We start from the raw sequence: 12,457 nt of genomic DNA, 5'->3' as shown, positions 1-12,457 counted from the left end.
TATCCACTTTACAAAGCAAGGGATATGGCACTGTAAAAAAATAATTACTTTTCAAAGCCCTAACACAGTGAACCTCTAAGGTAACAGATTGTACCATAACATTAAATAATATAATAATACTATTTTTATGCAATTAAGTTATACATTTAATTTTTTAATTGTGGCTTTTCTTTATTCAAATAAATGGCGTTCTTTGTCATTGTGTGGACGTATGCAGAAAAAAGGGTTTAAACCCTAAGGATCAAAACGACTGAGTGTCTGTTTTACTACTTTGGCCACCGAAATTTAGGTGAGATACGCTACCATCTTCACATTCCTGAGAACTGAGAACCTTTAGGCAGGTTGACTCCCAAGACACGTCACTTTGAGTGTGGCTTTCTTTGAATGACACCAATTACAACAATGCAAAAGACTGCCTGTGAGTTTTCCCCCTCCCAGAAAAATGTGAAAGTACACATGGGGAAACTATTTCCTTAGTCACTAGATTTGTTGAGGGAAGGCATTAGTATGTTGTGGGTTAAAGGATGCATTTATTTGCTGAGTGTTATTCAGAAAGGTACTTATAATTGCAGTGAAAGAATTTGTAATATTTAGTAATGGTGGGAACAGAATGACTCATGAGTGAGAGATGCAGAGTCAAGAAAAAAAATAATTTGTGAAACGTTGGACAGGTCGACTGTACATTAGAATGTTTTCTTCACATAATTTCAATTTTGTATTTTTCATTAAATAAGAAGGCGACCTTTGATTATATTTCATCCACTTGAATACTTATTTAATAATTATTTTACTGGAAAAGGTTTATTAAGCATTCTTCTTAGGGCATGGGACACAGTGTAAGATGAAATAGGATATAATTCCTGCTCTGCCAATCAAGCAGGGAAGACAGAAAAATGAATTACTTTAGATAAAGAGTGCAGAGGGAGAGCTTACCTTGTCTAGTAGGTCATGGAGGACCTTGCAAAAATTCGCTACACCCTAAAGCAGGTCTGGTTCTATGCATTCATTCATTTACTCTCCCATCCTTTTCTGCAACAATATGTATTGTTTTCCTCCAGTTAGGTGTGTTGTATTCTAAACTTTAAGGACTTAGAAATGCACAAGAATGTTCTAAGACATGGGAATAAAGAAACAGGTAAACCAATGTGTAAGATTATCTCAGGTACTGGTGAAGGATAAGAAGGAGGAAAGGAAAATTGCAACAGGAAGATCTGTTAGGGTTTGATCTGGGAAGGTCTGTCTGAGGAGATGACATTTCCAATGACCCTTAAATTGAGAGGAATCAGCCATGCAAAGAGCCTTTTAAGGTATCCTCAGTGTTTACCCTTCCTTTCATTATCCACAAAGCTTCAATGAATTCTAGCCAAAAAGTAGGGCTTTTATTCAGGGATGTTTTGAATAGCAACGCAAAAGTGTTAAACAAACCCCGTTCTTCAGCTGAGGCCGGAAGAGAATAACAATCGTGATCTCCTCCGGACAATAGCTGTATCAAACAAAATAATAATTTGCAAGGGTTACTGATAACAGAGACTTCAGAATGCTGGCATGGTAAAGCAGAGAGGGCAGATGAATTAGAAGTTTTATTTATTCTAACTACAGAAACCTCAGAAATACTTGAGAAACCTGTAGGATGGGATTTTTTCTTTTCTTTTCTTTTTCTTTAAAGATTTTATTTATTTATTTGAGAGAGAGAGATAGTGAAAGAGAGCACGAGCTGGGGATGATGGGGAGGAGAGGGGCAGAGGGAGAAGTAGACTCCCTACTGAGCGGGAGGCCTGACTTTGGGCTCCATCCCAGGACCCTGGGAATCATGACCTGAGCTGAAGACAGACACAACCGACAAGCCACCCAGGTGCCAATGGATACATGGCTTTGACCAGAGGTTCATTAATCCTGTCACAATTTGGTTATAGAAAGGAAGTATGACCTCATTTTACTGTCACATCCTGGGAAGCCTAGAATATGTGGTTTATACTTAGCTGTGGGCATTTTTATTCAACAAACAAAAGACTACTTATGCTGTAATAATTGCTAACACTTAGCGAATATTAACTATGCGTCACCCTCCCCTCTATGTGCTTACATATGTTAACTCATGTAATACTCATGACATCTCCATGAGGGAGCTACTATTATGTTTTTGTATTTCATATCTGAGGTGGAGAGGAGTTAGAGAATTTGCCCAAGTTCACAGTAGATGTTCAAGAATCAAGCCCAGACAGTCCAGAGCTGGGGTTCTTCTTCATTTTGCAAGCCTGTTCCTTATGCCACATCTGTGGTTCTTCTCATCAGCCACTAGGTAATCCCAGTGTGTTGTTTGCCACGTGATGTGTTCATTGTGTGTGTGAGAGAGAGGGACAGAGAGGGACAGAGAGACAAACAGAGTGAGAGAGAACTAGCAAATGTGTGGATAGGTTACACCACCAGAATTAATCCGCTGAAAAAATTCGGAAGAAGTAAAAGAACAATTTTTCAAGTATTGTTCCACATGCAGTCCGTATTTCTCTCAAGTCTCAAAGCAAACAAGGTATTTTTAGCCCTATTTTACAGATGAAGAAATTAAGCTCAGATAAGTTCAGCAGCTTGGGTATGCCTTATGCCTAGATTTACACTTTTTATGGTACTGTTCCCTAGGGGTGTTTGTAAAAAGAAGAAGAAGGAGAAAGGCAAAAATAAAGGCATTATCTGACCTGTAGTTCTAGTTTGATTATGCTGTGATAGGATTTTACCCAATGAGAAATTGGAGGAAGCTTTTTATTAAAGGTTGCAAAAACATACTGTAAAATTAATTTAATCTTATAAAAATCTACATGATCTACTAACAAAATATACACTCATGGAAGAAGGGAAGACATGCCAGTGTCCTCAGCATGAGGCTAGGAGCCCTCGTAGCATCACACCGAAGATGTTGGAATGTCTTTTTCTCCATTGGTCTCAAGTGTGTACACAAACACATATGCATGAAAGAATAATGAAAATTCTTTTGTAGCACAAAAAAAGAACGTACACAGAACTAATAGTTTTGAGGAAAAATATACACTATGTTAGAGGCTTCATGTACAGAGATCCTTTCTTTAATTTAGGAGGGTCTCTAAATATGACTACTGCCTTTATCACAAAAGATAAAGAGAATCACCTTAATTAAGTTATATTATTATTATTATTATTATTATTATTATTATTATTTCCAGGCTTGTTTGGCTTTCTTCTCTTATTGTATTTTTCATATTTTAGATTGTTTCATATAAAGTCATCCAGACACTGTTTCAAAAACATACCCCTCTAAATGGCCATTTACTCATGTATCCTTCCTTTAATATTGTAAGGTTTATGCTAGTGCATTTTTTCTTGATTAGAGTCCATAATTTTGGTCTATATTGCTAGTCATATTTAAGGAATTGGTCTAAGCTAATTTAGGTGTACTTCTAATTTTGAAATTAGATATAACAACTTGATTTTCTTCTATTTATCTTCTTGTGTGATTTTATTTTACTTTGTGCTCTGAGTAATTCTTTGGCTAGATTCTATAAGTTCTAGATTACATTCATAAAAATGTAGGATTTAAACTTTAATTATTTTAAATATTTTTCAGGGGCTTGCTTTTGTCACAAATTTGTTTCATCTGCAATAATTCATTTTCTGCCTTAATAAAAAACTTAGATTTGTATCATAGTTCTTTAAATATCTGCATTTTGTTTTTCATATCCCTTTCATTCATAATGTTTTCTGTATATTTTCAAATTATTATAACTTTAATTATTATAAAATAAGCCTCCAAAACTTTCCTGCTATGCTTTGTCTTTTTCCTTTTAGTCTGAAGTCAGTATTGGCAACCCTATTCTTCTTTTACTTAAGCATGATTTGTTTTCATTTTTTCTCAGTCTTTTAAATCAATGTATTGATTAATTAATTAGTAATTTTGTTTTAGAAATATCTCTTAAAAGCAGTATTGCTAACTTTCTTTTGAGATGCACTTGGAAACTTCTTGTTTTTGATTAGGGAAGTTTAGACCATTTACACTTACTGAATAATTTTTCATAATTTAACTTCTGTTATCTTCTTATTTACTTTTTTGATTTATTTATATTTATTGTTTGTTTCCTTCCTTAAATAAACTTTAAAAAATCTTGTGATATATTCTCTTTCTTAAAAGCCTGTGAAAGTGCGGGATATATATATAGAGAAAAATGTAGAAGAAAAATAGATGATATGGGTAAATTTGTAGTGAAATGTGTATTCTACAACACTAATTTTAATGCCTGTTGTTATTGTAAATTAGCATAGTATCATAAAAATATGGTTTGGGGTCAATAATCCTATTTATAATGATCCACCCTAAGAAAATAATTGAAGACAAAGAAAAACCTTTCTATACAAAACATTTATTTTAATAATTTATTACAATAAATATGCAAATAAATTACATGTTGGGGAAATGTGAAGGCACTTAACATTTCTGACAGAGTGAACTCTGTCAATATATATTGTATAGTAAATATAAATAACATATGGGGGCACCTGGCTGGCTCAGTTGGTAAAACATATGGCTCTTGATCTCGGGGTTGTGAGTTCAAGCCCTGCATTGGGTGTAAAGATTACTTAAATAAACCTTAAAAAATATAAATACCATAAGAGTACAAAAGATGTGTACAGCATATATGAAGTACAGAAAACAAAATTTTATGTATGCTTTGACCATGTGAAATAGGTAGGTGGTTGCAGTAGGATTAGAATAATTAATGGAAAAAGCAGTTGATGAAACAGGTTAATAACATATCAGGTATATATTTTTAAAAAATTTCTTTAAGTCTACCAACAAGTTTATACAATGTATAAAGCAAAATTAGGTCAGATTCTCAAGTGTCTGGAAAAGAGTAGGTGTGGACCTCCTTGACTTCTGATTCTCTTTCGTCTGAAATCTGCTGAGCCTTTACTAAGTGAAGGGTGAAATCTTCCACTGCCATTGATGAGAACTAAGTGAATTATAGTGGGAGTAGACAGACCGGCCCTTCCTTCGTGAGGATGACTAATTGACAAACCCTCTTGTTGGGGTGTGAGCTGGGGCTGACCCTTGATGACTGGGGATGGATTAAACACAGGATGCTCACTTTTCCCTGCTTTTCTATGAGGTTTCAAATGGGCCTGGGCTATTACTAGATCCTTTCAGTAAATATATCAGTACTGAATCTACCTGAGATGATAATTTAGTTATAAAGTCAATTCTTTCAACGTATGTGGAAATCCCTCCCAGTACCTGCCTCTGCCTGTATAATATGTACTTATTACCACTGAGTGTAGCTTATTTTTTTAATAAAAAACAAGCTTCTTTGACAACAGACCACCTTTTCATGCAACAGATCCTAATAGACCGTCTTCTGAAACACAATTTGGGAAAGACTGAATCCTAAATAATTGTTTAATCCTCTTACAAAAAGAGTGTGTCAAGTAAAGAAACTTGGGATGTGTAAGAGTTATTTTTTTTAATTTTTTTGTATTTATTTATTTATGATAGTCACACACAGAGAGAGAGAGAGGCGGCGCAGAGACACAGGCAGAGGGAGAAGCAGGCTCCATGCACCGGGAGCCCGACGTGGGATTCGATCCCGGGTCTCCAGGATCGCGCCCTGGGCCAAAGGCAGGCGCTAAACCGCTGTGCCACCCAGGTATCCCCTGTGTAAGAGTTATTATATTTGTTTTTCAAGATCTCAAGGAGGACAAAAACTAGAATAAAATAATAAAATTATAGTGAGTTAGGGAACCATGTAAAAAGATGTTTTTATCCTAGAAGCCAAGTTTTGCATTACTAACAGTTCTCCAACATGGATTTGATGATCATTTGCTGTGAATACCATGAAGAGAATTCACGAGTTAGATAGGAACTTAAAAGAATTTGGAAGATTTGTGACTTTCAGCCCTGACTGGGCATCAAAATCTTCTGAGAACTTTGTTTAAAAAGGGGAGGGATGAAAAGAAGGAAGGGGAAAAAAAAAAAAAAAACCTGGGCCAAGCCCTACTGAATTGGAGTATCTGGGTTTGGAGCCTAGGAATTTGAATTTCTAATAAGTTGCCTAGGTGATTCTTATCTATACAGTTGAAGAGAGTAGCAAATGAAAACCAATGGGCCAGATTGCTTTTTAAGGATACTCGCACTCATAAAAGTCTGTTTCCATGGTACAAACAACAGTATGGCAAATTAGGCAATTAGAAATATTGAAGAAGTGACTTTGCTTGTCATCTGAGAATCACAGAGCAGAGACCTGGTTTCTGAGATTTTTTTAGTCCAGGCACAATGGGACCAGTTTGTGCTACTGAATTTGTTATCCTGAGAGATAAATGGAAGTGATGAGAACTAGGGAAGGAGGAGGTGGCCCAGGAGGGCAGCTTTGGAAGCTGACTCCTCCACCCATGTACAATCCCTTCCTTGCTGTACAAAACTAAGATTTTGATTGCTTGAATGTGTGGCTATTGCTTCATGGAGTTTAATGAGGTTCATCCCATACAAAGAAGCTGCTAGACTTCTTGGATGGTTGTTACAGGGAGTGGCTTCTTGATCACGGCAATCCATTAATCTGCCAGCAAGGGTCTGGCAGGATGTGTCTGCACTGCCAGAGATCCAACTCTAACAGTGCCAGCTGGTTTTGCCCAAACCAAGGGAGTGACCTCAGACAGTATTTGCCCCAAGTTGCAGTTTGTTTTAACTGCAAATCTTAGTTCTGCCTCGTGTTATATAGAGATCTAGGAAAAGAGACAGCCCCTTGTAGAAAAGTGACCTGGATACTGGTTCTGGGTGGCTAGGAAATGTGGATGCCCCTCCCAGAAATCCCATGCTTTTTACATCCCAGGTGTATGTGAAATCATTGCTACCAGGGATGCCTAAAATCTGTGCAGCTGAAAGGTATTTATCGGATCCTTTATTCTTACTCATTTATCTGTACTTGTCAAGTGTAACTCTGTGCCATTTACTTCACTGTGGATCCTGAAGGTAAAGTAATAGGTATAAACAGATAGCCAGTAGTTTACAGTCTTGCTAAATTTCCGTACTTGCTCTGCCTGGGAACTAGCCAGCCTCTCTTGGTGATAATCAATAGTATAATAGTAGCTAACATTTATGGACTTGGCAGCTATGTGCTGAAAACATTTTAATGGCATATTCCTAATAACATAAGTATTATTACACCCATTTTCTGGATGAGAAAATGGAGTTGCATAGATAAGGACCAAAATACATGGCCTCCATTCATCATGAGGGTGGGCATGACAAGGCAAAGATTTAGGATTCCTTCATCACATCATACGATCTTGAGTGTTGCTTGCTCTTGATCTCTGGGTTAGGGTCTGAACTAGGCCATGCTCTGTTACTACTACATTAATACAGTGTGGTCTCCAGCCCCAATGAGGATTATTCTAAAGAACAGGGATTATATTTATACCCTGAGTAAAAAGAGAAATGGGATTGGCGGGAGCTAGCTTTGAAATCTTAGGAGACCTAATAGTCTCAAGAGAGGAAGGAAGATTCTCAAAGTTTGGAGAAGGGTACAGATTTTCCTTTGGGTGGACCGGAGGGTGAGGCTCTTTTTATGAAACTCAAACTGTAAGGAGTCAACAGGACACCTGAATCCGACTTCCTGGGTTCAGAGGGTCAGCTGGACCTAACCCCAGTGGGTCAAGGAGACTAGACAAACCTGAAGAACAGGGTCCTGGCCAAGTAGCTCAGATTTAATTAAGTTTTGTTCCCCTGTAATACTGAAAAATCTATGTGAATGTGATTCATTTTAATGAGATTTAGGCATAATGCAACAGAGTTGAGGTTCCTCCAGTTTGTAAATTCTAAACTATCTTATGGAGCCATATCTCATAATGTAAATCATCATTTTGATTTTTAAAAAGATTCTCTTGAGGTGCATGAGTGACTCAGTTGGTTGAGCCCCGGACTCTCAATTTCAGCTCAGGTTGTGGGATAGAGCCCCGGGTCGGGCTCTGTGCTCAGTGCAAAGTCAGCTTGTCCCTCTCCTTCTGCTCCTTTCCAGCTCGAACTCTCCTCTCTCTTTTGAATAAGTAAATAAATAAAATCTTAAAAAAAATAAAACAAGATTCCCTCTATGTTATTTATTTATTTATTTATTTATTTATTTATTTATTTATTTATGATAGTCACACACAGAGAGAGAGAGAGAGGCAGAGACATAGGCAGAGGGAGAAGCAGGCTCCATGCACCAGGAGCCCGACGTGGGATTCGATCCCAGGTCTCCAGGATCGCGCCCTGAGCTAAAGGCAGGCGCTAAACCGCTGCGCCACCCAGGGATCCCTCCCTCTATGTTCTTAAATTACTTTTTATTATTCCTTCATAATAGACTTACCAAAATCTGTAAATTCTTATGTATATATTTACAAAATTCTTATTTACAGATTTTATGTATATCTTCATCAAGTCAAGGATGATATTGCCTATATTCACAACTGCACTCAAATATTTACTACTTTTATTTGTTTTAATTTGAGAGAGAGAGAGAGAGCACTAGCAAGAGAGGAAGAAGCAGTCTCCCCACTAAGCAGGAAGCCCAGGACCCCAAGATCATGACCTGAGCTGAAGGCAGACACTTAACCAACTGAACCACACAGGCAGGTGCCCTTTACTGAGTACTATTTAAAAACAAAGTTGGAATCATTATACTCTGGATGTATATATTTGTATTATTTTTCTCCCTAAACATGTCCAAGAATATACCAGAACATTTAGATGAATGATAGTCTGTCATACAGATAAACCATGATATTTTAACAATTTCTTTCTTACAATATCTAAGCACTCTCTCATTTTACAGTTCACATTTATAACAGCAGTGGAAAAAATCAGGAACAATCTGAATGCTAACTGTTTGGCATACGTTTGATCATAAATCTTTCCAATAAGTTATAGTGGGTCAAATATTGATACTTAAAATTTTCTTATTATAGAACATCTAACTAATTTTTAGGATGGTTGTATGAATTTTAATTAGTGACTGGAAAGGTTACTCAATCTGTGCCTCTCCTTCCTTATCTCTAATATTGGCATAACATTAGTATCTACTTCATAGGTTTATGTTGCCATATAGAAGGTACTCAGAACGGTGGATGAATAGTACCGAGAATGGCACATTCTCGACGTCTGTTTGCTAATTTTGATTATACTCCTACCAACATTAATGCCATTTTCTGTGGCATTCTGTGGCAACTTTTCCTTTTATTATATATTTTTAAAATACTAATTTAATAGTTAAACATTAACCATTTTTTATTTGCACTTCCTTGATTACTAGTAAATTTTGACATGTTATTCTGTATTTGTTTACCTCCTTGTATTTCTTTTGCCTGCATTTTATTCCTGCTTTACCTGGAGTCTCATTGTTTTTCCAATCAATTTTATGACCTCTTTTTATGGTGACCCTTTGCTGCCATTTATGTTATAGTTATGTTCCTGGTTTGTAAGAGATCCTATGCTTGGCTCTAGTTGTTTTTGATTGTAGGTCAGAGAGGACTGGGAAGGCTTGAGGGAAGAAGTCATGGTTGGGCAGCTGGTTGAGCAGAGGTGAGTGGACTTTGCAGATGCAGGGGCAATGACTATGGCTATGGAAAAAACATCCTGCATCAGGGATCAGGGACTGCAGTTTTATTCCTGATTTTTCCCTTTGGACAAACCAGTTAATATCTCCGAAGTCAAATGTATTTATTCTTACAATGGGCTTATATTAATGATTGCAGAGTATCCATCAAATGAGTTCCCATATTTTAAGCTTTTGCATAAACTAAACTAGCCCCATGTAACTGTGAACTTACTGCTACTTTTTCTTTTTTTTTTAAAGAAATATAAAACTATTTATTGACCACTGTTTAGCAGTATTTACAATAAAATAAACAATATACAGTTGGATAACATTCTGACTACAAAGTTATTGTTTCTCCTGGTTTCTGCTGAACCAGTAATTCAAATATTGAGAAGATTGAGCCTACATGTTAGAAATGAGTTGGGGTGAAGAAAAAGCATGCATGTCAAGAATTTGAATTATAGGAGTCTGTCCACCAATTTATTCCAGCAGGTGCTAAATTGTCAACATCTCTAACCATCTGGTTATGATTGGGTTTCCATGAACGAAGTCTTAGACACTCCATGAATCACGACCTTTTAGTCAATACAGCACAAGGGTTTTCAACTTCTTGAAAAGGAATGGTTCACTAGAAGGAACCTTTAAATGTCCATTTAAGTAAGTTTTGCTTACCTAATTAAGTATACCAAAACTTGTCTAGTTTTGCCCTTTGGGTTGGGGAGGTTGTTGGTGGTGATTAAAATTTTCCTTTCAGGGATCTTGCAAATAAACTTGCATTTATATGATTGTAACTAGGGATATGGATTCTGATATGCCTGCTTTTAAATTGTCCAATTTACACCCTTTACATTGTATTTAAATTGTCCAATTAATTACAAAATTTGAAAGGTTAAGGCTTCAGGAAAAATTTCAATGTAACTTTAAGTGATTTATTTCTTAAGTTGCTGAAAATGATAGCATCCCAGAAACATGGGCTTATCCGTGGTTATAAAATGCTGTTTTTGTTTTGGTGACTGTTTCAAAAATAACAAAAAGAAAAGAAAACCATTTATGTATGTACTTTTAAGTATACACACAAAAAAGCCCTAATTAAACAAAAAACCCAGAATGGTCCTTAGGCATATAGAGTTAAACACAAATTCTGACTGAGTAACGACTATGAAAATTTCCCCCAACATTTAGAAAAGGTGTTCTCTAATGCAGGGAGATAATATGCCATGGTCTCAAATATTCTTTTCTGATAAAGGAAACAACTACAGAAAGCTTTTATTTGTTCAAAGTAACCAGTGCTATAGATGCAAAAACCCTAACAACTCCCCCAATACTACTTCAAAACAAACATATCAAACTTGATTTTCATTAGAATGTTATTTCTTCACACTAATAAATCAAAAAAACAAAGACCCAGATTTTATATATATATATATATATATATATATATATATATATATATATATATATAGCAATGCAAACAATTATTGAGGTTCATCTTCTGGACAAGAATGCCAAATTAGTCTCTCTTCATAAAACGCAATTACAATTTGAGGACACTTCATACTTGCCTGTTTTGCCAGCACGAAGTTGGCCTCATCTGAATCTTTCCATTTCATGAGAAACATTAATTCTCCACTGCTGTCTGTGCCACCAATTATTCATTCAGGATCAAGACCTCTGGCAAAGCCTCTTGGTTTATCAGCAGCATCTCTTTTCTTCTTTGATTTGCTGTCATCAGATTCACTGTCAGATGAAGATTTTCTTTTTGTACCATCTTTTTCTCTACCAGCTTTTTGAGAATTAAGAAATGCTTCAATTAACTCTGGACAATCTAAGTTTTCTTCAGGTTCCCAAGTATTGTCAGCATCTGTAAATCCCTTCCACTTGAGGAAATACTCCACCTTCCCATTCACTACACTGTGGGTCCAGTACTCTTTCCACCACAGATTCTTCAGGCTCCATCTCTTCTACTTGTTTTGCTCTTTCCATTCTGTTTCTTTCCCATTTTTTGGAATGTAGTTTTATTGGAGGCCATTTTTCTATTGCAGGCTTGAAGAGCTCTTATTATTCACCGAGCTGCTCCGGGTCCAGCTACTTTTTCTTTTATTTTTGACATATATCAAAGTCAGAAGAAAGCCACCTTTGCATTTAAGGTCTGTTGTGCTTGCCCAGGATGGGCTTCCTATTCCTCCAGACCTGGTTAGCTTGTTACACAGATACCAGCTTAACTGACCCATTAGAACCTTCCCCTCACTACATGGCCCCATCCCCGCACACCTACACCTCCTTGATTAGGTCAGGTCTCCACTGTTCTCTTACAGTGCAGGTGCCTCCTCTTTGTAGCATTCCACACAGTTACAGTTTCACATTTGCTTATGTGACTGCTTGATAAAAGCCTGTTTCTCCCTGTAGACTGCAAGCTCTGCAAGGGCAGAGACCAGGCTTTTTTTGCTTACTGTAGTTTTCTACATGTTCACGATGTAGAATAGGGCCGTTCATTAATATTTCTCTAGGGACTTGTGGGATATTGAATATGCATATAAGCACTTAACAACATAAGAGAGCATAACAATGTAAGGAACATGTAAGAAATGAATAGATCATGCTACAGTACTTGGTAAGGGGACAAGCATGTCTGCATTAGAGGGTATTGTATAGAGGACAGCCATGGGAAAGGGACTGGGTTTGATCATGGAGAGCCCGGGACACTAAGTGGAAGAGTTTTTTTTACCGATGAGACATGCATAGGAAGCCAGTGAAGAATTCTGAATAGGCGTGGCACATAAAAGACTTGGGTAAATAAGGTTAAAAAGTGCATGTCAGTAGACAGAGAAAGAATCCTAAAGTAGTAAAAAATAAGATTAAAGTAATTGAAGATT

General features: G+C 36.6%; 1 pseudogene; it reads right to left on the bottom strand.

The window, feature by feature from the left end:
* Positions 1-11,059: 11,059 nt before the first annotated feature.
* LOC129514277 (chromobox protein homolog 3-like) lies at positions 11,060-11,613 on the bottom strand (annotated as a pseudogene).
* Positions 11,614-12,457: the final 844 nt, after the last annotated feature.

Source organism: Nyctereutes procyonoides, unplaced genomic scaffold (genome assembly GCF_905146905.1).
Source record: "Nyctereutes procyonoides isolate TBG_1078 unplaced genomic scaffold, NYPRO_anot_genome, whole genome shotgun sequence".
NCBI classification, from domain to species: domain Eukaryota; kingdom Metazoa; phylum Chordata; class Mammalia; order Carnivora; family Canidae; genus Nyctereutes; species Nyctereutes procyonoides.
This window is presented reverse-complemented; position numbering and strand designations above follow the sequence as displayed.